At 43.4% G+C, this 26,555-nt stretch overlaps 1 non-coding gene and 1 pseudogene across 13 annotated transcripts in view; both read left to right on the top strand.

The window, feature by feature from the left end:
- The window catches only part of LOC132677092 (uncharacterized), a 290,019-nt gene that overhangs the window by 149,581 nt on the left and 113,883 nt on the right, over nucleotides 1-26,555 (top strand). The window contains exon 4 of one of the 13 annotated variants that reach the window (XR_014136185.1): nucleotides 20,590-20,962. The exons of the other annotated variants lie outside the window; for them this stretch is intronic. This is a non-coding gene — a transcript (uncharacterized LOC132677092). Of the gene's footprint in view, nucleotides 1-20,589; nucleotides 20,963-26,555 lie in introns of those variants that run through there. 13 annotated transcript variants of the gene reach the window in all.
- LOC145713210 (vomeronasal type-1 receptor 4-like) lies at nucleotides 10,080-14,149 on the top strand (annotated as a pseudogene).

The raw sequence follows: 26,555 nt of genomic DNA, 5'->3' as shown, positions 1-26,555 counted from the left end.
AAGACCGAAATGTGAGACCGGAAACCATCAAAATCCTAGAGGAGAATACAGGCAGCAACCTCTGTGACCTCTGGAGCAACTTCTTAACTAGACACGTCTCCTCAGGCAAAGGAAACAAAAGCAGAAATGAAGAATTGTGCCTTCATCAAGATAAAAAGCTTCTGCACCACGAAAGAAATAATCAACAAAAGTAAAAGGCAACCTTGGTAATGGGAGAAGATATTTGCAAATGACATATCTGATAAAGGGGTAGTATCCAAAATCTAGAAAGAATTTGTCAAACTCAACATAACAAATAATCCAGGTAAGAAGTAGGTAGAAGAGGGGTGCCTGGGTGGCTCAGTCAGCTAAGTGTCTGACTCTTGATTTTGGCCCAGGTCATGACCTCATGGTTCCTGAGATCAAGCCCCTCGTTGGGTGGGCTTCATGTTGACAGGACTGAGCCTGCTTGGGATTTTCTCTCTCCCCCTCTCTCTGCCCCTACCCCGTTCACATGTGTGTCGTCACTGTCACTGTTTCTCCCTCTCAAGACAAATATATAAACTTAAAAAAGAAATGGACAGAAGACATGAATAGACATTTTCCCAAAGAAGCTGTCCAGATGGTTAACAGATACATGAAAAGATTTTGAACATCACTCATCATCAGGGAAATACAAATCAAAATGACAATGAGATACCACCACACAGCTGTCAGAGTGGCTACATTTAACCACGCGGGAAACAACGGGTATTGCTGGGGATTCAGGAAAAAAAGGGAACTCTACTGCACTGTTGGTAGGAATGCAAACTGGTGCAGCCGGTCTGGAAAACAGCAGAGAGGTTCCTCTGAAAGTTAAAAAATAAAACTACCCTATGACCCAGCAATTGCACTACTAGGTATTTATCCAAAGGATACAAAAATACTGACTCAAAGCGGTACCCTATGTTTATACCAGCATTATCAACAATAGCCAAATTATGGAAAGAGCCTAAATGTCCTTCAACTGATGAATGGATAAAGAAGATGTGTGTCATATATGTAAATAGAATATTACTCAGCCATAAAAGAGAATGAAATCTTGCCATTTGCAATGATGTGGATGGAACTAGAGTATATTATGCTAAGCCAACTAAGTCAGTCAGAGAAGGATAATTACCATATGATTTTATTCCTATGTGGAATTAAAACAGATAAACATATGGAAAGGGGAAAAAAGGAAAAACCATAAGAGACCATTGTTAAAATTTTTTTTAATGTTTATTTTTGAGAGAGAGAGCACAGGTGGGGAAGGGACAGAGAGAGAGGGAGACACAGAATCTGAATCAGGCTCCAGGTTCCAGGCTCCAAGCTGTCAGCCCAGAGCCCAACATGGGGCTTAAACTCATGAATCTCAAGATCATGACCTGAGTCAAAGTCAGATGCTTAACTGAGCCATCCAGGTGCCCCAAACCATAAGAGACTTAACTACAGAGAACAAACTGAGAGTTGATGGAGGGGAGGTGGGTGGGGATGGGCTAAATGAGTGAGAGATATTGAGGAGGGCACTTGTTGGGATGAGCACTGGGTGTTGTATGTAAGTGATGAACCACTAAATTCTACTCTTAAACTAATATTACACCACATAGTAACTAACTAGAACTTAAAAAAACTGAAACAAACCCCTAAATCCCACAAAAGATACACCTTCTCCCCTGTATGCTTTAACCGCATGTACATGAATTGTCCTGGGCCTTTATCCAGCTCTGCCATTGCTGATTATCCCCCTCCCTGTTTTCCCCTTTAACTCATGACATTTTTACTCGTATCCACCCCCAGACTAATGTGTATTTAGTCTTTACCCTTTACTTCTCACACACTGTGTCCCCCACGCCCCCGTACCCTTAAGTCCTGCAGTGTTCTTGAAACATACTGCCCCCTTTAACCCCTGTGTGCCTTTTATTCTCTGTCCTCACTCACCTCTCACAGTTTGTGTACTCTTGTTAGGAACGGAATTGTGTGCACCTGAATTCATATGTTGAAGCCGTAATCCCTTGAACTTGGAGGTGGGGGCTTCAAAGAGATAATGAGGTTAAATGAGGCTATTAAAGTGGGAATAGTACAGTGTGACTGGTGTCCTTACAAGAAGAGGACCTCCAGACACACAGACCCCAGGGAAGCAGATGTGTATGGGCAGAACAAGGCCATGTGAGCACACGGAGATGGGGGCCGGCTGGAAGCCAAGGAGAGAGGCCTCAGAAGAAGCCAACCCTGCTGACACCTCTGTCTTGGGTTTGTGGCTTGGGGAACTCTGAAGAAATAGGTTTCTGTGGTTCACACCACCAGCCTGGGATATTTTGTCATGGCAGCTTTAGCGGAGTAAATCCCCACCCACATCACCGTGCTGTGTGCATCACCCCTGTTTCATATCTTTGCGCTCTTTCCCCCCCAGCCTTTCTTATGCTGCTGTTACACCCTCATGAACTGCCCCTCAGCACGCCCTGCATTTCCACAACCAGAGCTCACAGAACTATTGAAATGCTGGTCATTTAAGACGTCCTGGTGGGGTCTGCAGTTGGGGGCATGCAGGGGCAGACATGGGGCCCCATTCTTGCATTTTCAGACTTGGACAAATGAAAAGTTTTCCTTCATATGAACATATTTTTGAGGAGCAAAACCTGGTAATTGCGTGAGGGACTTTGTGAGAGAGAGGAGGCCAGTGATGTGAGGGTGTGCATTGTGAGTGTGTATGAACGTGGGTGTGAGTCTATATGTGGTCTGTGTACACGTGAGTGTGGGCATAAGACTAGATATGACAGGATGGGAAAAACTGTATGTTTTCCCACTGTATAAATTCATGTGTCCGAGTCTGTGAGTGTGCATAGTGTATGTGGGGTGGGGGGTCACACCTGACTGTGTAAATGCATGTGAGCCCATGTGCTTGAAGAATGGATTGTCAACCATATGGCTCTATTCCTGTAATGGAAAACTGGGGAGCAGTGGGGAAAGAGTGAAAATTTAACATCACCCAAACAGACGTCTGGTCTTTGACCTACTGGGAGGTGATCTCCACCACTTGGAATGTCATGCACATAGGATTATCTTTCTTTTTCTATGAGTAGGGCTACCAGACAGACTCACAATGTGATGTATGATGGGGCTTTGGACCATACAGTGTGAGGTCTGCTTCTGGAGAAGCAGTACACTAAAGGTATCAATCAGCCAGACTGCACAAGCGTAGGAGACTAAACATACCCAGAAAGTATGGATCAAACCCCAGTAAAAAGTGTGCACACGTAGGCTTGGGTGAACACCCTTGGTGGCAATACAATCTGAGTGTCCTCAAATATCAGTGTCTAGACAGTAAGACATCCATCAATTCATAGAGGATGTGGAGCTTTCATTTTGGCACTTTTCCCGGACTCTGCCCCATACATCTCTTTGCTGTCTGATGCCAGTCTGCATCCTTTCCCTGTAATAACCTGTATCAGTGAGTACACCAGCTCTCAGTTCTGTGAGTCCTTCTAGAGGTCTCAAAACCAAGCATGGTTTTAGGAAACCCTTCTGTGCTGTTGGTATCAGAAGTAGGTGTGCTGCTAGGTGGACCGTGGTTCCCCACCTTTCCACGTGGATGAAGAATCCTCACAGGTGGTATGGATAGTGGATCTTGTTGAGACTGTGTATCTCTTCAGTGGAAAATCCACTGAAGTGACTTTTGACTCATAAATGTTATGTGTCTTCATTAATTGCATGAGCCCAAGTGCTCCCTGTTGAAAAGTAGCAAAGGGAGGTGTAGAGACCTCTGGTAACAGCTCAGTGCTGGTGAATTAACAGAGCAGCCTTGACTTCTCTGATAGAACGGTAGTAGAACCTGCTTGTGAAATCATGGAATCCCGGTACCTGTATTTCTGAGGGTCACTTTGATAAACATCTGTTTTTCTTAGAGGGGTAGATTTTTAGACTTCCTTTGATTGCCAGGGTCAATATTATTATAATGTCGTTTTGATAATATTTGCATATCGCAAATCTCAGTATAATTTGTATTTAGTTATAAATATGAGACCTGGGACACCTGATGACTCAGTCGGTGGAGCATCCAACTCTTGGTTTCAGCTCAGGTCAGGTTCATGGGTTCAGGCCCCATGTCTGCCTCTGTGCTGGCAGTGTGGAGCCTGCTTGGGAGTCTCTTTCTCTCCCTCTCTCTCTGCCCCTCCCACCCTCTGTCTGTCTGTCTGTCTGTCTCTCTCTCTCAAAATAAAATAAACTTGAAAAAATGAGTCCCATGATTTCTTCTTTTTACTCAAAAAACATGGGACTCACCCATGTTTTCTAATATGAATTGTTGGCATGTTCTCTTTTATATCTCTTTAGATATTCTTGCTGGATTCTGATTCCGTGTATTTCCTCAATTCTCAAATAATGATGCAGCTTAGAAAACGGAAGACTAAGATAAGAATGCCCTAGATTTTTGGTGGAAGAACTTCTGAGGGAATCGGGGATGCCTGTGAGACACACACACTCGCTGCCAGTCCCTTAGTTGTCTGACATCAGTATTTACTGCTCCTTCCCTGTGAGCCCCTCTGTGCCATCAGGGATCATGAAAAGTAAGAGCCCCTCCTAAAGCAGACAACAATCTCTTCGGAGATACTCACCAACTTGTAATTGGATTTGGTAATTAGTCCTGGGAGAAAGTTTTTCAGAAGTATTGTCAGCTACCGAAGGCTGTGCTGTCATTGCCACCACGTGTGAAATGATAATTGCAGTTCTGACGGGAGGGGAGGTCACAGATCACAAAGCCTTATCTCTGGTCTGGCTGCCTCCCTCCCTCACACGTACTGGCTGCTGTGACCTTCACGCTGCGCCCCCATCCTTCAACATGATGAGTCCAGTGAGTTCTTTCTCTGTCAGACTGAGAGGCAGCGCCTGTAGGAAGGACGTGTGAGTAAGTGTTCGTGTCTGGAAAGGGATCCTGAGGGTCGGGACAGACCAGGGGAAGAGCTAAAGAGGGAGGTGGAGTAGTTCCTTGGGTGTGAGCTGAGCTTGTCAATAGAGGTGAGGACCCCGGACCCTGTACCCACACCCACGCCTGGTGGTTCCTGGTGCCGTTTAATGAAGTCCTCCCGCAGAGTGTTACTGAATGAAAATGCCAGTGACAAGGAAGGGTCATTTTGAAGGTACGTATGGACCATAGTTATGAAAGCCATCTGCTGTTGACATTACTTTGCAGGAATCATAGGTTGAGTTTTCAGTGTCAGTAGAGGTGTGCTTACAATGCCTTATGCTTATAATACAGAGAAGGGTAGAGCTCTAACAGTTTCTTTTCTTTTTTAGTTTTTAAAAATATTTATTTATTTTTGAGAGAGCATGAGCGGGGGAGGAAGAGAGAGAGACACACACACACACACACACACACACACACACACACAGAATCTGAAGCAGGCACCAAGTACTGAGCTGTCAGCACAGAGCCCAATGTGGGGCTTGAACTCACAAACCACAAGATCATGACCTGAGCTGAAGTCAGATGCTCAACTGACTGAGCCACCCAGGCTCCCCAGAGCTCTAACAGTTTCCAGTTGTGTACAGTGATGTGAATATGAATTTGTTTCTAGAATTTTTTAAAGATGTTTTTAGTCTAACACTGAGGATATGACGTACTTACTGGAGATCGTAATTGTGCCTCAACTGAAACCACCTGGGGTGTCCTGTCTTGGGTGAGACTGCTTTTTCTCCTGAAGATAGAAGGCAGTTAAGGAAAAGGTCAGTGTAATTATGGGACCAGACATGAGGTGTCTGGACCACATGAATCTTGTCTCATTCTTTCTGGTTTAATAATATTCTAACATGAATCCCAATGACAGAATTAATTTTCTTACGATTTTAACTTACATGATGCACACAATGCCATATTCTTAGACTCCATTTTACACGTCTCTTGTGGTTTTTTTTATGTTTTTATATAATTTATTGTCCAATTGGTTTCCATACGACACCTAGTGCTCATCCCAACAGGTGCCCTCCTCAATGCCCATCACCCACTTTCCCCTCCCTCCCACCCCCCATCAACCCTCAGTTCTCAGTATTTAAGAGTCTCTTAGGTTTTGCCTCCTTCCCTCTCTATAACTTTTTTTTCCCTCTTCCTCTCCCCCATGGTCTTCTGTTAAGTTTCTCAGGATCCACATAAGAGTAAACACGAATGGTATCTGTCTTTCTCTGCCTGACTTATTTCACTTAGCATAACACTCTCTAGTTCCATCCACGTTGCTACAAATGGCCATATTTCATTCTTTCTCATTGCCAAGTAGTATTCCATTGTATATATAAACCACATCTTTATCCATTCGTCAGTTAATGGACATTTAGGCTCTTTCCACAATTTGGCTATTGTTGAGAGTGCTGCTATAAACATTGGGGTACAAGTGCCCCTATGCATCAGCACTCCTGTATCCCTTGGGTAAATTCCTAGCAGTGCTACTGCTGGGTCATAGGGTAGGTCTATTTTTAATTTTTTGAGGAACCTCCACACTGTTTTCCAGAGCGGCTGCACCAGTTTGCATTCCCACCGACAGTGCAAGAGGGTTCCTGTTTCTCCACATCCACGCTACCATCCATAGTCTCCTGATTTGTTCATTTTAGCCACTCTGACTGACGTGAGGTGGTATCTGAGTGTGGTTTTGATTTGTATTTCCGCGATGAGGAGTGATGTTGAGCATCTTTTCATGTGCCTGTTGGCCATCTGGATGTCTTTTTTAGAATTTATGTGTGTCTTGTATTTTACTGTCTTTTACAACCTTGCTTTAGTGCTAAAAGTTTCACTCGCTGTACATTTTGTTAAATACCTCAGCATTTAAAACATAATCATCAGTAACTTTGTCTCTTTCCTAATACAGGTCCATCATATGGTAGGATTTCATAAAACATTGCCTGGAGAACAAGGTACTATTATGTAATAGTGTGTGTGTGGAAGCCATGAGTTTTGCTCCTGTATGACAGGAAATGACTCTTTCTACTGCCGAAGTATTGTTAGCAAATACTGCATTTATTAAATCTAATGTGGACACAGGGATGTGTCCTGCAGGATTAGCCTGTAATTCATGCCTCTGAACTTCATTATGATATTAAACTTTATTTACATATGTTATTCACCTGAATAAAATATCCTTAATGAAAAATGTATGCTTTTTACACCAAACATATAAAATAAAATATAGTGTGAAAGAAGATGGAAAAGTATAAATGCAAAATTAAATATGCGTCTGGATTATTTGAAGGCACAGCTGACGTGCATTGTTAATGGAGCACAGAGGTGCAGACACTGTCTTCGCTCCAACGTGCCAGGTTCCAGTCTCCACTCGGCCCCTAACCAATGTGTGAACTGAGATTGCTTCCCCTGTGTGCCTAGCTTGTCTTTATCTCTGCCATGGAAATAATGTACGTGCCTCCATCATGCCTTTAGGAGAAGAAAAAAGATTCCATACGTATGGTAGTAGGCAGTGATTCATGCATTTTAAGTGGTATTTAAAGGTTATTTTTTCCACTGTGGGAAGCACCTTGACAAAGTCAAACTGAAGTAAATACGTTTTCCAGAGTTAAGGTTTCAGCTGTTATGATAGAAGACATGTTCTAGTGCAGGATCCTTGGATTCTGAAAACCAGTGTCAGTCACTGGGATCTGTCAGAATGGACTCCAGGAATTGCCAGTGGAAATGGTTCCCTCATCAGAGATGACAGTTGGAGTCCTGGGCATTTGCTCATATCTTTACCACTGTTCTTCTTCTACAGGGATTCCAGCTTGAGGTCCGAAGATGTGATCCTTTAGGCACCTGATTATGCTTGCTTCTTGGTCATTTCCCTTTACCGGTGTCCCCAAGGCAATGGTAGCTGTTAGTTGAAACATTCTTCAGTGCTTTTTGAGTGCACATCTGTTTTCTGCCCTCACAGAGCTGGCAGGGTGTGTCCATTGGCACCAGCTGCCTCTCCTGTGTCTCCAGCCATCACGAGCAGCCCCAGGACCTCCAGATGGCTGGAAATTGGCTAAAGCCTCCCTGGGATATTGCAATTTCCATTTTCCTCTGCTGGACCCTGTTTGAGCTGGTAAATATCCCTTCTCCTCTGACAAATAGAGCAAGAAACCATCTGATAGAACACATTTAGGATACTGCTGTGCTGAATTTTTGGCACAATCTCAGACTCACTATAAGCAGCAATGTTACTACGTTCTGATGTTTTCTCGTTGGACTCAAATGTGGGCCCTTAGGTTCATAAACTTCTTTTGATACATACTCAGTCAGCAGGTCAAACACATTTACAGGAAGAACCTTCCCAGCTCCTTGCAATTTTATTTTGATGATTTGCATTTTATCAAAAATGTAAAGAAAGACACAGGTTGTAAGTATGAAACTCAGTAGTATTTCACAAGCGACCACACCTGTGTATGCAATTCCAAGATGAAGAACTGGAATGGTCTCAGATCCCCGGGTATCCTCTTGTGCCCTCTCTAAGTCACTATCCCCCATGGACATAGTTTTCTTGGCTGTATTTGGAGGATTGTGATGTTTGGGAATAGGTTTGTAACTCTCCAGCATTCGAAAGAGTAGATCACTTCGGCCCATCTTGTACTTGTCATAAATGGAGTCGTACTGCCTGAAACGAGTAATGATGACTTGGTTCTCACACCGTGTGACCGTTGAAGGTTGAGTTGTATTCTTGCAGAGTCTTGTCGGCCTTTTAGGTCTCTCTGTAGAAGACTCCATGGTGTGACTGTGAAAACATTCGCTGACTGCTGGTCCTGTTAATGGGAAGTGGGTATTCCAGAGTTTGGACTTTTATGAGTAATGAGTAGTGCTGGCATATAAATTCTGTAACCAGTCATTGGGGGATACCAGGCAAATTTCTGTTGAGTATATTCGTGGAAGTATATATGTTGGGACGTAGTATTATATCCAGATAGCTAAAGTAGATACTCCCACATAGTTTCGAAATGTTTGTACCGATTCCATCTCTTGACAGCAGGGTTTGAGATTGTTGGTGATCCACATCTTTGTCAAAACTTGTTATTTCTGTCATTCTAGATTTAGATTCTGAGTAGTGTTTGATGGCACTAGGCAGTAGCATCATATTTGAATTTTTGTGACTACTGCAGACAATGAACATTTTTATACCTGTATTAACTGTTGAATAACCTCTGTCTTGCAATTTCTATTGGGATGGTCCATTGTTTATCCTTTTTATATAGTCTTTAGGAATTCTTTGTGCAGGTTGCAAATTTTGCGTGTGTGTGTTTGTGTGGGTGTGTTTTGATGAGAACCACGTTTTCATATAAAGTCTGCATACCATATGATTAACATGTTCAGTGCTGTTTAAGAAATATTTTGTTCTTCTAAGACCAAATGAAATTTTTTGTTTTTCTTTAAAAGTACATTATACCTTTCAAATTTAGATCAGCAATACATTCATAGTTGGTTTAGGATGTGGGTAGTGATCAAGGTTTGTCTTGTCTACAGTATGGCTAGTGAATTTCAGCTTCTTCTGAAAATCTTGTACTATTCTTCTTTGCATTTGCTCTCAGATGGGAGTGGCAGGAAATATTCAATGTGCTGAAAAGGAAGAATATACAGCCAAGAACCCCTTTTTTAAAATTATTTTTTAAATACAATTTATTGTCAAGTTGGCTAACATACAATATATACAATGTGCTCTTGGTTTGGAGGCCAAGAACCCTTTATCCAGCAAGGCTCTCATTCAGAATAGAAGGAGAGAGAAAGAATTTCCCAGACAAACATAAACTAAAGCAGTTCATGACCACTAAATGAGCCCTGCAAAAAATTCTAAAGGGGAGTCTGAACAGCAAAGACTACAAAGGACCAGAGAACATCACCAGAAACACGATCTCTACAGATAACATAATGGCCCTCAATTGTCATTGATTCCCCAGGATAACACCACTTCCTCCTTACTGCCGACTCTCCTTGAAATATACAGGATATCTGTACATCTCTTCCCATCTCAGTCAGTCTTGTAATCAAACAGGTGCACACACACAATGAAAGTGAATCTAGGTGTCAAAAATTCAATCAGGCTTTGGTTCAGAGAAATGATTATTGCCATAATTTAAAGGAAAACATGTGGAAGGAGAGAAAAGTCTCCCAGGATTTGACAATAGGGATAATCTTCTTGTCACAGACCATAGTTGAAATTGTGGGCAATTTATCTCTTCTCTACCATTACCTGTTCCTTTACCACACTGAGTGCAGGGTGATGTCCACCCATTTGATTCTCAAGCACCTGACAATAGCCAACTCCTTGGTCATTGTCTCCAAAGGAATCACCCAAACTATGGCATCTTTTGTGTTGAAACATGTTTTCAATGAGTTTGTATGCAAACTGTCGCGACCGGTGTGACAAACACCGAGGTCAGGGTCCTGAGGGTAGGGGAATGCAAGAAAAAAAGAGAAGAGAGAAAGTTTGGGAACAGGAGGGTCCCCTGGGCTGATGGCCCAAGTGACAGCTTTATTGTTGCTGTACACAATCTTTTATAATATAAGACTCTTATGGATCAGGTCATTCTAAGAATAAACAGGTTTCACATGATCACTGCCAGCCAAAACATTTAGTTCTGTGTACCTTGTGAACTTTCTGAACGGGTCACAAGACCTTGTTGATAGATTGCCAGCAAAACACAGTTCCCATGTTTGTTTCTATCTGACTCGGGGTAGAAAAAGGGAGGTAGCATTACTGCCAACACCTGCAGACCACAGGCTTCAGGAATTAACTTTCTCAGCCTTGATAAGGCTTTCGTATGCCCTTGAGAGTGGGGGAATGGGAGGGGGAACCACCGGGTTGGCTTGAGTCAACAGGGAACGTTGCTCGACCCGGTCTCAGCCTGGCGTCGGGGCCTGGCCTCCCACATGAATGGGAGGGGGAACCACCGGGTTGGCTTGAGTCAACAGGGAACATTGCTCGACCCGGTCTCAGCCTGGCACCGGGGCCCGGCCTCCCACAGCAAACTTCTTTTGTATGTTCAGAGGGTGGGCAGGGGAATGTCCATTGGCAGCACCTGCCTCTTGAGTGTCTTCCAGACCATCACGAACAGCCCCATGAACTCCTGTTGGAAGGATCTTAAAGCCAAAGCCCAAAAGTACATTGGCTTCTCCATTTCCCTCTGCTGGATCCAATACATCTTTGTAAATTTAATTTTTCCTCTGTATGTGTTATTTGTGTCTAGCACCTGGAGCACAAAAAACTTCACAAAGGAAGGAGATTGGAGATACTGTTTTTCTATAGGTCATAACGCAGTCACCGTCCCACTCTATGCAGTCCTGATAGTATTCCCTGAAGTTTCACTTTCTGGGCTGATGGTCTGGGCCAGCGGCTCCGTGGTCTTCCAACTGCACAGACACAAGAAGAGCGTCCAACACATTCACAAGACTAATGTCGCCCCCAGATCCTCTGCTGAGTCCAGAGCCACGCAGAGCATCCTCATCCTGTGAGCACCTTTGTTTCTTTCCACTTCCTCCCCTCCATCTTTCATGCTTACATTTCTTTTATTCATAAACCCAGTTGGTGGCTGGTGAACACTGCTGCTGTAATTTCCATGTGTTTTCCAACTGTCAGCCCATTTCTGCTCATGAGTCAAGACTCTACTGTATCCAGGTTCTTCATTTCCTGGATAAGAAACACCAAATCCTTTAAAAACATTAAAAAAAGGGGGGCACCTGTGTGGCTCAGTTGGTTGAGCATCCGGTTGAGCTCAGGTGATGATCTCATGGTTCATGACTTTGAGTCCCGTGCTGGGCTCTGTGCTGACAGCTGGGAGCCTGGAGCTTGCTTTGGATTCTGTGTCTCCCTCTCTGCCCCTCCCACACTCACACACTCTCTGTCTCTTTCTCTCAAAAATAGTAAAAAACAAAAATAAGTTTTTTTCAAAAATACAAGAAGAATATAAATTGTATGTTTTTGTACCATGTCCTCTTGTTAATTCACTCCTCATTCTGCAAACGTCAACAATGAATGTGAGAAGAACCCACATGACATTCCAAGGAGGACACTGATGGCTGTTAGGGTTTCAGCAGCTGCTTCGATGTGGGATATACATGGGCAGAATGCAGTGAATAAAGCAGCTTGGCCTCATTCTGATGTCTAGCATCCTGAAGACAGTAGTGTAGTGTAATGCTTTCTGAGCGTGTTGAGTGGATTTGGTGCCAGCTCTAGTGAGATGAATCAGAGTGCTTACCCAGGAGTGTACTCATGGGCATATCAGTAGGAGTGAGTACAGTCAGGTGATGTGTGGTGGATATTGTCGAAATGCAGTTCTGCATGGCTTCCTAAGTATGTGTAGGTCTTATGGGCAGGGGCATGGGCAGCTTTTGTTTGGACTGTAGTTTGTAGAAAAAAAGTCTAGACTATAGGGATAGTTTCACCTTTTGGGGCCGAAGACAGGTTTCCTTGCTGTACAGGGAAAAACACACCCCACCTAAGGGATATCAAGACCTAATGCAACAAGAGTTTGGGAAGTTCAGGGAAGAAGTTAAGGCTGAGAGAAGTCCCTCCATCCTTAAGCCACATTGAGAGAAGCCTGGTGACATGGGGGAAACCCTTGGGAACTTGAGTGGGGATCAGGAGCATCAAAGGGCTCCAGTAGCCATGCCGTGCTCTCCTCCATCACGAATGCTAGTTGCCAGTGCACCTGAGATGTCGTTTTTTAACAGTCTGTATTGCTGGTGAGTTGGAGCTAAATTTGGAGGTAGAGCTCCAGTGCCAGCTTCTAAGTGGTTCCACTACAAGTGCCCTCCTCAGTAATCTTGGCTTTGCATGTCTCACTGCCCCATCTCCAGGCTGTGCTTGTAGAAATCTGGTACCTTCCCAGGTGCTGTTAGAACACTGTGGAGGGTAGAGGGAACAGCTGGGTGTGGTTGGATCCCAGCACCCCAAAGCTGCAGCCTCCAAACATCCAGGGTAAGAGCTCTGTCCCAACTGAAGGTACAGATGATTCTAGAACATGGGGGTCATCATGATATGAAGGACAGAAGGCAGAACTGGGAGCTCCCATTCCAGAAGGAGGCGTTCCCATGATCTTTTTAAACACATCACAGAAATATTTGAGCATGAGATAATCCATTCCCGCCATGGAAAAGGGGAAGCTCAGGTGTATATATCAGTGGCTTCACTCCAGGAAAGAAGTGACTGGAAAGTCCTTTGCAAAAACCCAAGTCAGAGTCATCCTCTGACCAATTACAAATCCATTTAAAACTAGATCTTTCTTTGCAAATGGTAGACACGGAAACTCAGAAGGGTCAGACAGTCCTTGGCCCAATCCTAGGGAAGGAATAGTGCACACGTGAACTGCAAACGTCAAAGGACATCAGCTCAGCAGTGGCTGCAGGTCAGGGGAGAGACCGTGGATGGACTTGTCAGTGACCAGAAGCTTCCATCTTACCTTGAGGAAAGGACAGTGATGAGTGCTACATCCAGGACTCAAAGGGCCACCCCTGAGAGCCAGAGATTTCCCTTCTCTTATAGGATCTCTCTCCGTGTGTCATGTCAACCCAGGGCTTCACTGGGGACTTGGAATTACACATCCAGCCTGGGAATAGAGATGCAGGAAAGAGAGAAAGAGTGAAGTTCTTGTTTTTTTGGTTTTTGTTTTTTATTTTTTTAACGTTTATTTATTATTGAGAGACAGAGACCAAGCATGAGCATGGGAGGGACAGAGAGACGGGGAGACACAGAATCTGAAGCAGGCTCCAGGCTCTGTCAGCACAGAGACCGATGTGGGGCTTGAACTCACAAACCACGAGATCGTGACCTGAGGCGAAGTCAGACGCTTAACCGAGTAAAGAGTAGCCCTTAAGTAGGGCAGATTCTGGGCGCAGCTGAAACTAAGACCACAGCTACTTGTCAAAGATGCATGGGTGGGGTGGAAGGGTACCACCTTAGGGTCCTCTGTGGGGGGGGGGGCTGTTTTGGGGTAAGCCCTGCCGTAAGCCTTAGCTTGTTTGTTTTGGGAGTTCAGTACCAGGATCAGCTGCTGCCTTCAAAGCTACTCGATTTTTGCAGGCACAGGATTCAGAGACTGGAGGGGACTGGGGACACGCAGCATAGTTTGTGCGCCTGCGCAACGGTTTGCTTGCCGGAAGGAAGAGGTGAAAGAAATCCAGGGCGAACAGGGAAACATCGGGTCCAGCCCATGTTAGGAGAGGGACAGGCTTGTGCTGCAGGTACTAGTTACACCTGGAACTGAAATCTGAGCTTGGGTGATAGGATTCTGGGTTGTGGTTCAGCGGCCCAGGTTGGAGGCCAGGTTGCAGCTGCGATTCTCTGCTGTGAAGGGTGGTATTTTCCAGGGGACCTTTGGGTCCGACTGGTGCTGGTTTGGGCAGAGATCACCTCTCCCAGTACAGGCGCTGTCAGGAGAGACGGTGTGTTGTGGAGTTGGGTTACGAGAGTGGCAGAGGTAGGCCAGTGCCTGAGCCAGGCCTGTGTGTTGCCTGGAAGGAGGCAGGAGCATGTGGCCAGGAGCAAAGCACATGGCTTTGAGGACTCAGCTTCCACATAGCCACCCCAAGGCCTGAGGTCCAGCCCCCAACAGGACAAGACATGTCCTGACAGCTGTCCCTGCCTCAGGGGCCATGAGGGTGTGGTGCGTGTCTCAGCCTCCAACAGTAATAGAAAATTTGCATACCGTTTACCTCTGAGGTGATGCCCTAAAAGAGTCCCGCCATCATCTGCGTTGGGAAGTTCTGCTGGAAAGTTGCACCTGAGCATAAGGGTGACAGACACAATTAGACAAATCTGCACCAAAGGACGTTCTGCAGACAGTGGGTGCATTCTTCAAAATTGTCAATATTCTGAAGACAAAAGAGTGGCAACTGAAGTAGATTAGGCAAAGTAGGGTCAAGACAATCAAAGCCCATGCTTCCTCCATGACTGGATGGTAGATTCCTAAATCAGAAAACACAGCCTGGTGTCACGGGGGAGGATCGACATGTGGACTGGCTACTAAGTTGGTTGTCAGTGTTAATTTGTGAAATGTGCTAATTCTATTGTGTTAGGAGAAGGACCCAGATTTTAGAGGATGCAACATTAAGCTGCAAGCCCATTGGTGTCTTCTGAGGGTCTGTCTCTTCCCCGTTTGCAGTCACTTCCATGCTGTATCCACACGTGGCAGAGTGAGGGAGCTCTAGTTTCTTTCTACAGGAGAGCTCCACCCTCGCGACCTCATCTGAATCTAATTCCTATAGGCCACACCCCAAATGCCGTGGCAGTGGGGATTAGTCTTCCACATGGAAATCTGGGGAGACACAACTATTCCCTCCACAGCAATAATTAGGCACCAGCAGTGAACGTGCCGTCATGCTGGTGCAGCAGTCCCCTGTCTCAGGGCCACCAAGAGAATCCACGTGTGTACACATCAACAGGATCACTGATCCACGTTCCATGCGGTCTGTGACAGAGGACACTCAACTAATTGAATGTATACAAAGGGAGTGTTTAATAAACATGATAAAAAAATGATGTCCAGAGAGTAATTTGTGGCATCTCAGTGAAGGAGAGAGATTTCTCTTACTGACATGAAAGCATGTCCTTCGTTGATGACCAGTCAAGGAGAGCAATTGGATTGGAGTGTAAGTCTCAGTGGCAATATTTATGTAAACCAATGAACCAGGAGCAGAAAATGGAATGTGTGTGTGCCATTTTTGTGCAATTACAGTGCAGTGTCAGAGTGAAAATGCATAAAAAGGAGGATAAGATAGTACTGAAGAAAATGTTCTATTTGGAATTCAAAATGGTATCAGGCGCGCCTGGGTAGCTCAGTTGTTTAAGCGTCCGACTTCAGCTCAGGTCATGGTCTCACAGTTCGTGAGTTCAGGCCCCACTTGGATTCTGTGCTGACAGCTCAGAGCCTGGAGCCTGCTTCGGATTCTGTGTCTGCTTCTCTCTCTAACCCTCCCCCATTCGCACTCTGTCTCTCTCTTTCTCTCTCTCAAAACTAAATAATAAACATTAAAAAAAAATTTTTAATGGTATCGGTTGTGGAGTAATTCACGCTTTAAATGTATTTTTCAGTGGATGTGTTTCTATGTGTATTATATTTGTAATGTTGCTGTTATAGATTTCTGTGACTGTAGCAGCTGAAGACGACATCCATTTCTTCCTAAGAAGTCTGTAGGGGACAAAGCCAGAGACAGTTGTCCTGGTCTCTTAACTGGAACCTGGGGGAGAATTGCTTCCAGGCTGATTGATGTTGTGGGCAGAATCCTGTTCTGTTTTCATTTCCCATGTGGCTCCCTCCACATTGAAAGCCAGCACGAGCAAATCAAATCCTCCTCCTGTTTTCAGCCTCTTTCCCTGTGACTGCATCTCATTGACTTCTTCTCTTCTTGAACACTCATTGTTTCCTTGGATCCACCTCCGTAAACCAAGATATTTCTGTCTCCTCATCAGTTAGGACTGCTGTAACAAGAATACCACAGCCTGAGGGGCTTACGCTACAAACATTTATCTACCACTATTCTAGAGGCTGGGAAGTCCAGGGTCAAGGTTGTGGTAGAATTGGTGTCTAGTGAGGGTACTCTTCCTGGTTTGTGGCTGGCCATCACATGTGCGGCAGAGAGAAAGTTCTGAGACGACTGTTCCCCTTCATGAGGGCTCCATCACGTGATGTAACTATCTCCAGTGGCCCCATCGTAATACCATCACATTAGCAGTTGATGTTGAATGTATGAATGGGGGTGTGGGGACACACAAGAGTCCAGCCCCAAACATCCCCTGATCTTAAAGTCCATTAATTAATTAATAACCTTAATTGCATTCAAAGGCCCTTTTGCTATGTGATATAATATAACCACAGGGGAGTAACCAGAGACAATGAAGATATGCCTACTTCACTATAAGACCCAGGATATTTTGTAATGAATTTTTTTTAATAGTTATCATATCTACAAACTATTACAAAAGGTGGCCTCTTAGGATCATTTAATACAAAGGAGACACATGACTTAAACTATTCCAGTTCCATTTTGTTATGTTTTTGTTTTTTGCATAAAGCACATACGACATTTTAGAAATACTACAATAAATGAGAGACTGTGAGCAAGTCCGTTTGGGTCATAAGAGTTCTCTTCCCATAAGTAGTTGGAGAGGATCATGCATTTTGGTGATGCTGACTGCCCAGTGCCAGTAAACAGGCCCTGCTGCCTGACCCACTGTGGTCACACCATCTACCTGGAATTCCCATCAAAGAGAGAACGTGGCAGAGTGTTTGCTCAGAATTCTACCTGTAGATTTACAAACGTTCCAAGGCTATTTTCACATGCAGGCTGAATGTACGAGGAGTTCGCCTGCAAGTTGAGAGCCTGGTCCATGTAAATGAGGGCATGCTGAATAGAGGAATGAATTGGTGACCTCCCATCTTCCCTGCTGCCTGCACCCCTTTCATCTCCCTACTGCCTCTGTGGCACCTGTGAGCTCTTTTTCACCTCCTCTTTTAGGTCCCTAACCATCCCTTGGTCCAGCACGGTCACCCTCCACCACTGGGCCTTTTCCAAGCTCCTCCCACCTGCAGCTGACTCAAGACATTCATCGTCCACCTCCATCCTGCATTCGCTTGGCATTCCATTCCTTTGTCCACTGTGTCCCCTTCAAATGTCCGGGAGCTCATCCCAACACCCCTCCCCTCCCATCACCTCCATATCCTCCTTCCCTCTTGAACTACATTTGCCTCTGTTCCAGTGAACTCAGGCCAGGTCTCCTGTCCTCAGCATCTTCTCCCTCAAACATCAGATGCCACCAGCTCTTAAGTTTGCCCTTTTTTTCTGGGGGCTCCTCAAGCCACCCATGTTCCCCAGCTGACCTCATTTTCTACAACGCTTTCCCCCGCTGAGCCCATCACTCCCCTGCAGGGCTTCAGCTCCCCTTCCCGCCTATATTTCTTTCTTGGAACACAGACCATATGACGTTGATGAACCAGCAATAAGTTGCAATAAATGTGCTCTTTTTGGTTAAGTGCTCTCTCAATCCAGTGTTGAAGCCATGACTAGAGGTTGATCAATTTTCCTTCTTGAGAAGTTGATTGAGTCCACAGCCAAAGCACTCTTCTGTTTGGTCCTTCCTCTCTGGGCTGTTGGCTCCCACCCACATTGCCTCAAATCAGGTTCCAGAAACTGGAGGCCACCTCTCAGCCCCTGAGCCCACGAAATTATTCAAATTATGCACGAGGTGCCTGAGATTTGAAGCCAGCTCCACCCTGCTAGCCATACAGAAGCTGTCCCATGCAGCCCCAGTTTGTTTACCTTGTCCCCGGGTGCAGCCCCACCTCCCATGGAGGCCTGCCTGGTATCCTTCTCTCCTTTGGGGTCGTAAGTCAAAGGGAGTTTTTTCTTAACACCCAAGTGTGAGTGTTGTGTTGTGCCATCAGTGGTATCTTTAAACCTTGTAAAACGTAGGTCTCTCTTCACCTGTGTTCCTTACTCCTTCTGGACATGAACTTGCCTGTGCTTTTACCCACCCTGCCCTTCATCACTTCTGCCCTCTGTGCCCTCTGCATTATCCCCATCGTTCCCATGACTGGCGTAGCTCTTATCACACAGGGCCCAGTGTGCATTCACCCCTTAACGACTTTGTACTCGTAGCCACCCTGTGCCCTCAGAACCTGCAGTGTAATTTAAAGACATGGCACCTTTTAACCCATGTGTGCATTTGCCTTTCGCACCTTCTCCTCCTACATTCTGTAACCCCTGAACCCTCATTCTCTCTGCACTGCCTCACCCTGGCCACTTCCCCTATGTGCTCTCTATCCATCACCTGCTCTCTAGGTCAGTGCCCCCCCCTCCCCGACCTCATGGCAAAGCTCATGGTGCTTTGAACACTGCATAGCTAACATACTGTTCCTGTGGGCTGTGAAATGAGTATAAAGGGCAGATGTTTCTGCCCATTTCTGGTATTAATGGGCAGGAGAGGATGCGGTTTTCCAGATAAAACCATATGATTGAATTGGACCCACCTGGTGACCATGTGGATGATTACTGGATATGATTGGGCCGTGTCATTTGTGTGGATGTGAGCCCTGTGAGCATGTGACATTGTGAGTGCGGGTCCATACATCATGAGTGTGTGCATGAGTATGAGTGCAGGAGCACCTGTGTCAGAGTGTGTTTGAGCGTGTGTGTACTGTGTGCTTGTGTGTATGTCTGAGTGTGTCCATTTGTGTTGTGTATGTGTGTTTAGAGTATGCATTGTCAACCATATGCTTCCATTCTGTCTCTTGGAAGTAGAAGACATCTAGAGTGAAGAACTCACCTCCCTCAAAGTGCAGTCAGTGGAGCAAGAGGAAAAGAAGTAATTATGTTCGTAGAAAAATATGAAAACATATGTAGCGGCTTCATAGGATGGAGTCACTGTTTCATTAAATCTATTCCTGCCTCACACGGGTACTCTTATGTCTGTCTGATTGTGCTATGCTAAATGTAGACACCCAATAAACTATGTCCACTTGATTGTAAGAGAGCTTTGTCCAGAGACCAAGGGTGTCCTGGGTAGACAAGAATTGACGTCACCCAAAGTAATGTGCGGCCTTTGCTGTTGCCTACCGGAAGGTGCTCTCCTGACCTTTGGAATGTCATGCTTACAGTAATGTCTTTGTTTGCCTGGGGGCATGGCCCCCAGAGAGTCCCACAGTGTGACTCATGGTGGGGCTTTGTGCCATGCAGTGTCAGGTTGGCCTTGGGAGGAGCTGGACACCAGAGGTAGACCCTCACAGGAACTGGGGACTGAAGGTCAGCCAGTAAGATGGTATGCGATCGAGCCTTAGTGAAACATCCTGGCAGGAAGGCTTGGTTGGCATTACTGCATGAACATTGATAATGTCAGTGCTAGGAAATTAGTGCATCTATCACTTCGTGGGTTGTGGATAATCAGCGCTCTGCTTTTGGCACTTTTCCTGGATTCTTCCCAACGCATCACTCTCCTGTGTGAGGTCCATCTGTATCCACTGCTGTAAAATCCAAGCAGTGAGTCCAATGGCTCTCAGTGAGTTCTGCGAATCCGAGTAGAGAACTGTCAGAACACAGTGAGGTTTTGAGAACCAAAAAGCTTGCAGTTGGTGTGAGAAGTGGGTGTGGTCTTAGGTGGACTGTGGTTCCTCTAACTTCCCAGGTGTACTAAATACTCTCACAAGGGGAATGTATGGTGGACCTTCTTTCAATTGTGGATTTGTGTTGGAAAATCCAAAGCAGTGACTTTTGGCCGTTAAATATTTTTCTTTAATTTCATAACCAATGAGTGCTCCTACTGAAAATTCCATGAAAGTGTCTTTAAAGACCACAAGTAATCTTCCAGTGCTGTTGAATTGAGAAAGTAGCATTGGCTTATGTGTTAGTTCAACGATTGGTAAATTTTGTCTGTTAAACTTTCTCCTGCTGGTGCATGTATTTGTGAGGGATCGTTTTATATACAGCAGTCTTCTGTAGATATTTCTGTTTGCATTCATATTGCTGTTCGGGTTAAATAATTGTTCATTATTTTCTTTGAAAATTTGCATATCCTAATTTCCAGTCTAATTTGTACTTAGTTATAAAAATGAGTTCCATGATTTCTAATGTAAATTATAGGCATATTCTCCCTTTTATCTCTTTAGAAATTCTTGTTGGACTCTGTTGGAATGCCTGTATCTTCTGAATTCCTAAATAATGATGCAGTTTGGGACATAGAAGACATTGAATGAACTTGATTTTTCGTGGAAGAACTTCTCAGGGAATCGAGGACACCTGTGACACATGCCTCAGTGCCAGTCCTCTAATACATTGATGTGTGTTCCCTCTAACTTTACTTTGTTGAGGGGTTTTCTCATGGATGGATATTATACTTTGTCAAGTGCTTTATCTGCATCTATTGAAATGATCCTGTGATTTTATCCTTTCTCTTAATGATGTGTTGTATCACACTGATTGATACGCACATGTTCAACCAACCCTACATCCCAGGAATAAATACCACTTGATCCTGGTGAATGATTTTATTTTATTTTTTTTTTTAATGTTTATTTATTTTGAGAAAGAGAGAGGTAGGGAGGGGCAGAGAAAGAGGGAGAGTGAGAATCCTAACAAGGCTCCGTTCTGTGAGCACAGAGCCAGATGTGGGCTGGAGCCCATAGACCATGAGATCCTGACCTGACCCAAAATCAAGAGCTAGATGCTTAACTGACTGAGCCACCCATGCGCCCTGATTTTATTTTCTTAATGTATTGTTGGATTCAGTTTGCTAATATGTTGTTGGGGATTTCTGCATCTATGTTCATCAGATATTGTCCTGCAGGTTCTCTTTTACTGTGGTGTCTTTATCTGGCTCTTGCATCAGGGTTATGCTGGCATCATAGAATGAATTGGGAAGTTTTCCTTCCTCTTCTAGTTTAGAAATGTTTGAGAGGAATACATATTAACTCTTTTTTCAGTGGTTATTGGAATTCACCCCTGAAACCATCTGGTTTTAGCCTTTTGTTTGTTAGGAGGTTTTGTTTTTTTTTTTAATTTTTTTTTTCAACGTTTTTTATTTATTTTTGGGACAGAGAGAGACAGAGCATGAACGGGGGAGGGGCAGAGAGAGAGGGAGACACAGAATCGGAAACAGGCTCCAGGCTCCGAGCCATCAGCCCAGAGCCTGACGCGGGGCTCGAACTCACGGACCGCGAGATCGTGACCTGGCTGAAGTCGGACGCTTAACCGACTGCGCCACCCAGGCGCCCCATGTTAGGAGTTTTTTGATGAATGATTCCGTTTCTTTGCTGGTCATCGGTCTGTTCAAATTTTCTATTTCTGTTCCAGTTTTGATAGGTTACAGATTTCTCAGAATTTATCCATTCTTTCTAGGTTGTGCAGTTTGTTGTCCTATAATTTTTTATAATTTCTTATGGTCGTCTATATATCTGTTGTGTCGTTGTTATTTCTTCCTTTCATCTGTGATTTGTTTGTTCTCTCTCTCTCTCTCTCTATCTCTTTCTCTTTTTTTTTTCCCTTTCTCTCTGTTTTCATGCATCTGGTTAGAGGTTTATGAATTTAATGATCTTTCCAAAAAATCAGCTCCCGGTTTCCTAGCTCTCTTTTATGTTTTTATTTTTTTAGTTTCTATTTTGTTTATTTCTGCTCTAGTCTTTATGATTTTTTGTGCTTCTGCTGGTTTTAGGTTTTGCTTGTTGTTCTTTCTCTAGGTCCTTCAGGTGTTAAGGTTAGGTAGTTTACTTGAGATTTTTCTTGCTTCGTGAGGTAGGCTTGTATTGCTGTAAATTTCCCTCTGAGAACCTCTATTGCTGCATCCCAAAGGTTTTGGGCCATTGTGTATTTCATTTTAATTTGTTTCCATGTGATTTTCTATTTCCTCTTTGATTTCTTGGTTGACCCATTCGTTGTTTGTGAGCATGTTATTTAACTTCCATGTATTTGTGGTCTTTCCAGATTGTTCTTTGTGGTTGATTTGTAGTTTGATACCGTTGTAGTCAGAAAGATGCATGGTATGACTTTGATCTTTTTGAATTTGTTCTTGATATTTCTTTTGTAGCCTAATATGTGATCAATTCTAGATAATGTTCCATGTGCATTTGAACGGCATGAGTGTTCTGCTATTTTAGGATGGAATTTTCTGAATGTATCTGTTAAATCTCTCTGGTGCACCCTGAATAGCCAAAGTAATTTTGAAGAAGAAGACCAAAGCAGGAGGCATCACAATCCCAGACTTTAGCCTCTACTACAAAGCTGTCATCATCAAGACAGCATGGTATTGGCATAAAAACAGACACATAGACCAATGGAATAGAATAGAAACCCCAGAACTAGACCCACAAACGTATGGCCAACTCATCTTTGACAAAGCAGGAAAGAACATCCAATGGAAAAAAGACAGTCTCTTTAACAAATGGTGCTGGGAGAACTGGACAGCAACATGCAGAAGGTTGAAACTAGACCACTTTCTCACACCATTCACAAAAATAAACTCAAAATGGATCAAGGACCTGAATGTGAGACAGGAAACCATCAAAACCTTAGAGGAGAAAGCAGGAAAAGACCTCTCTGACCTCAGCCGTAGCAATCTCTTACTCAGCACATCCCCAAAGGCAAGGGAATTAAAAGCAAAAGTGAATTACTGGGACCTTATGAAGATAAAAAGCTTCTGCACAGCAAAGGAAACAACCAACAAAACTAAAAGGCAACCAACGGAATGGGAAAAGATATTTGCAAATGACACATCGGACAAAGGGCTAGTATCCAAAATCTATAAAGAGCTCATCAAACTCCACACCCGAAAAACAAATAACCCAGTGAAGAAATGGGCAGAAAACATGAATAGACACTTCTCTAAAGAAGACATCCGGATGGCCAACAGGCACATGAAAAGATGTTCAACGTCGCTCCTTATCAGGGAAATACAAATCAAAACCACACTCAGATACCACCTCACGCCAGTCAGAGTGGCCAAAATGAAGAAATCAGGAGACTATAGATGCTGGCGAGGATGTGGAGAAACAGGAACCCTCTTGCACTGTTGGTGGGAATGCAAATTGGTGCAGCCGCTCTGGAAAGCAGTGTGGAGGTTCCTCAGAAAATTAAAAATAGACCTACCCTATGACCCAGCAATAGCACTGCTAGGAATTTATCCAAGGGATACAGGAGTACTGATGCATAGGGGCACCTGTACCCCAATGTTTATAGCGGCACTCTCAACAATAGCCAAATTATGGAAAGAGCCTAAATGTCCATCAACTGATGAATGGATAAAGAAATTGTGGTTTATATACACAATGGAATACTACGTGGCAATGAGAAAAAATGAAATATGGCCTTTTGTAGCAACATGGATGGAACTGGAGAGTGTGATGCTAAGTGAAATAAGCCATACAGAGAAAGACAGATACCATATGGTTTCACTCTTATGTGGATCCTGAGAAACATAACAGAAACCCATGGGGGAGGGGAAGGAAAAAAAAAAAGAGGTTAGAGTGGGAGAGAGCCAAAGCATAAGAGACTGTTAAAAACTGAGAACAAACTGAGGGTTGATGGGGGGTGGGAGGGAGGGCAGGGTGGGTGATGGGTATTGAGGAGGGCACCTTTTGGGATGAGCACTGGGTGTTGTATGGAAACCAATTTGACAGTAAATTTCATATATTAAAAAATAAAAAAATAAAAAAAAAAGAGGGAGAGTGAGATTCCTAACAGTTAGGCTCCGTTCTGTGAGCACAGAGCCAGATGTGGGCTGGAGCCCATAGACCATGAGATCCTGACCTGACCCAAAATCAAGAGTCAGAAGCTTAACTGACTGAGCCACCCATGCGCCCTGATTTTATTTTCTTAATGTATTGTTGGATTCAGTTCCCTAATCTGTTGTTGGGGATTTCTGCATCTATGTTCATCAGATATTGTCCTGCAGGTTCTCTTTTACTGTGGTGTCTTTATCTGGCTCTTGCATCAGGGTTATGCTGACATCATAGAATGAATTGGGAAGTTTTCCTTCCTCTTCTAGTTTAGAAATGTTTGAGAGGAATACATATTAACTCTTTTTTCAGTGGTTATTGGAATTCACCCCTGAAACCATCTGGTTTTAGCCTTTTGTTTGTTAGGAGTTTTTTGATGAATGATTCCGTTTCTTTGCTGGTCATCGGTCTGTTCAAATTTTCTATTTCTGTTCCAGTTTTGGTAGATTACAGATTTCTCAGAATTTATCCATTCTTTCTAGGTTGTGCAGTTTGTTGTCCTATAATTTTTTATAATTTCTTATGGTCGTCTATATATCTGTTGTGTCGTTGTTATTTCTTCCTTTCATCTGTGATTTGTTTGTTCCCTCTCTCTCTCTCTCTCTCTCTCTCTTTCTCTTTCTCTTTTTTTTCCCCTTTCTCTCTATTTTCATGCATCTGGTTAGAGGCTTATGAATTTAATGATCTTTCCAAAAAATCAGCTCCCGGTTTCCTAGCTCTCTTTTATGTTTTTATTTTTTTTAGTTTCCATTTTGTTTATTTCTGCTCTAGTCTTTATGATTTCTGTGCTCCTGCTGGTTTTAGGTTTTGTTTGTTGTTCTTTCTCTAGGTCCTTCAGGTGTTAAGGTTAGGTAGTTTACTTGAGATTTTTCTTGCTTCGTGAGGTAGGCTTGTATTGCTGTAAATTTCCCTCTGAGAACCTCTATTGCTGCATCCCAAAGGTTTTGGGCCATTGTGTATTTCATTTTAATTTGTTTCCATGTGATTTTCTATTTCCTCTTTGATTTCTTGGTTGACCCATTCGTTGTTTGTGAGCATGTTATTTAACTTCCATGTATTTGTGGTCTTTCCAGATTGTTCCTTGTGGTTGATTTGTAGTTTGATACCGTTGTAGTCAGAAAGATACATGGTATGACTTTGATCTTTTTGAATTTGTTCTTGATATTTCTTTTGTAGCCTAATATGTGATCAATTCTAGATAATGTTCCATGTGCATTTGAACGGCATGAGTGTTCTGCTATTTTACGATGGAATTTTCTGAATATATCTGTTAAATCTCTCTGGTGCAGTGTGTCCTTCAAAACTACCCTTACGTTGTTGATTTTTTTGGATGATCTTTCCATTGATTTAAATGGAGTGCTAAGTGTCATAGTATTGCTCTATCACTATGAATTAGATCTTTTATGTTTGCTATTAAGTGTTTAATATATTTGGGTGCTTTCTTGTTGGGTGCATATATATTTACAATTGGTATATCTTCTTGGGTTGTCCCCTTTATAATTATATGGTGTCCTTCTTTGTTTTTTTGTCATAGTCTTTGTTTTAAAGTTCTATTTTGTCCAAAGAAGTATTGCTACCCAGGCTTTCTTTTGACATCCGTGTGCATCATAAATGTTTCTCCATCCCCTCACTTTCAATATGCAGGTGTCCTTAGGTCTGAAATGAGTCTCTTGTGGGCAGCATATAGATGAGTCTTGTTTTTTTATCCATTGCATACCGCTTTGTCTTTTGTTTGGAGCATTTAGTCCACTCACATTCCAAGTCATTACTGATAGATACGTATTTATTGTCATTTTGTTACTTATTTTGTTGTTCTTTTTGTAGTTCTTCTCTGATCCTTTCTTCTCTTGCTGTGTTCTCTTAATGGTTTTCTGACTTTCTTTAGTGATCCAGTTGGATTCTTTCCTCTTTGTTATTTGTGTATCTATTACCGATTGTTGATTTGTAGTTTTCATTAAGTTTGTTGTAACATCTGCATATAGCGGTCTATATTAGGCTGATGGTCACTTATGTTTGACTCATTCTCTACATCTGTTATTCCCCCACCTCGATTTAGGTATATGGTGTCCTACTTACATCCTTTTTTTTTTTTTTTTTTTTTCTGTGAGTGCCTTGACTGATTTTTACAGACATACTTCCATTTAGTGCTTTTGTGCTTGCTACTTTTCTTACTCTTACTTATGGTCTTTCCTTTCCACTCAAAGAGTCCTTTCCTGCAACATTGGTTTAGAGGTCAGTTACTCTTATCTTTTGCTTGTGTGAGAAAGTACTTCTAAATTTATTTTTATTTTATCTTAATTGCAGTATAGTTAACATACAGTGTTACATTAGTTCAGGTGATTCAACAGTTTCATACATCATCCAGG

This window comes from Panthera onca, chromosome E2, assembly GCF_046562875.1.
Source record: "Panthera onca isolate mPanOnc1 chromosome E2, mPanOnc1 haplotype 2, whole genome shotgun sequence".
NCBI lineage: Eukaryota > Metazoa > Chordata > Mammalia > Carnivora > Felidae > Panthera > Panthera onca.
This window is presented reverse-complemented; position numbering and strand designations above follow the sequence as displayed.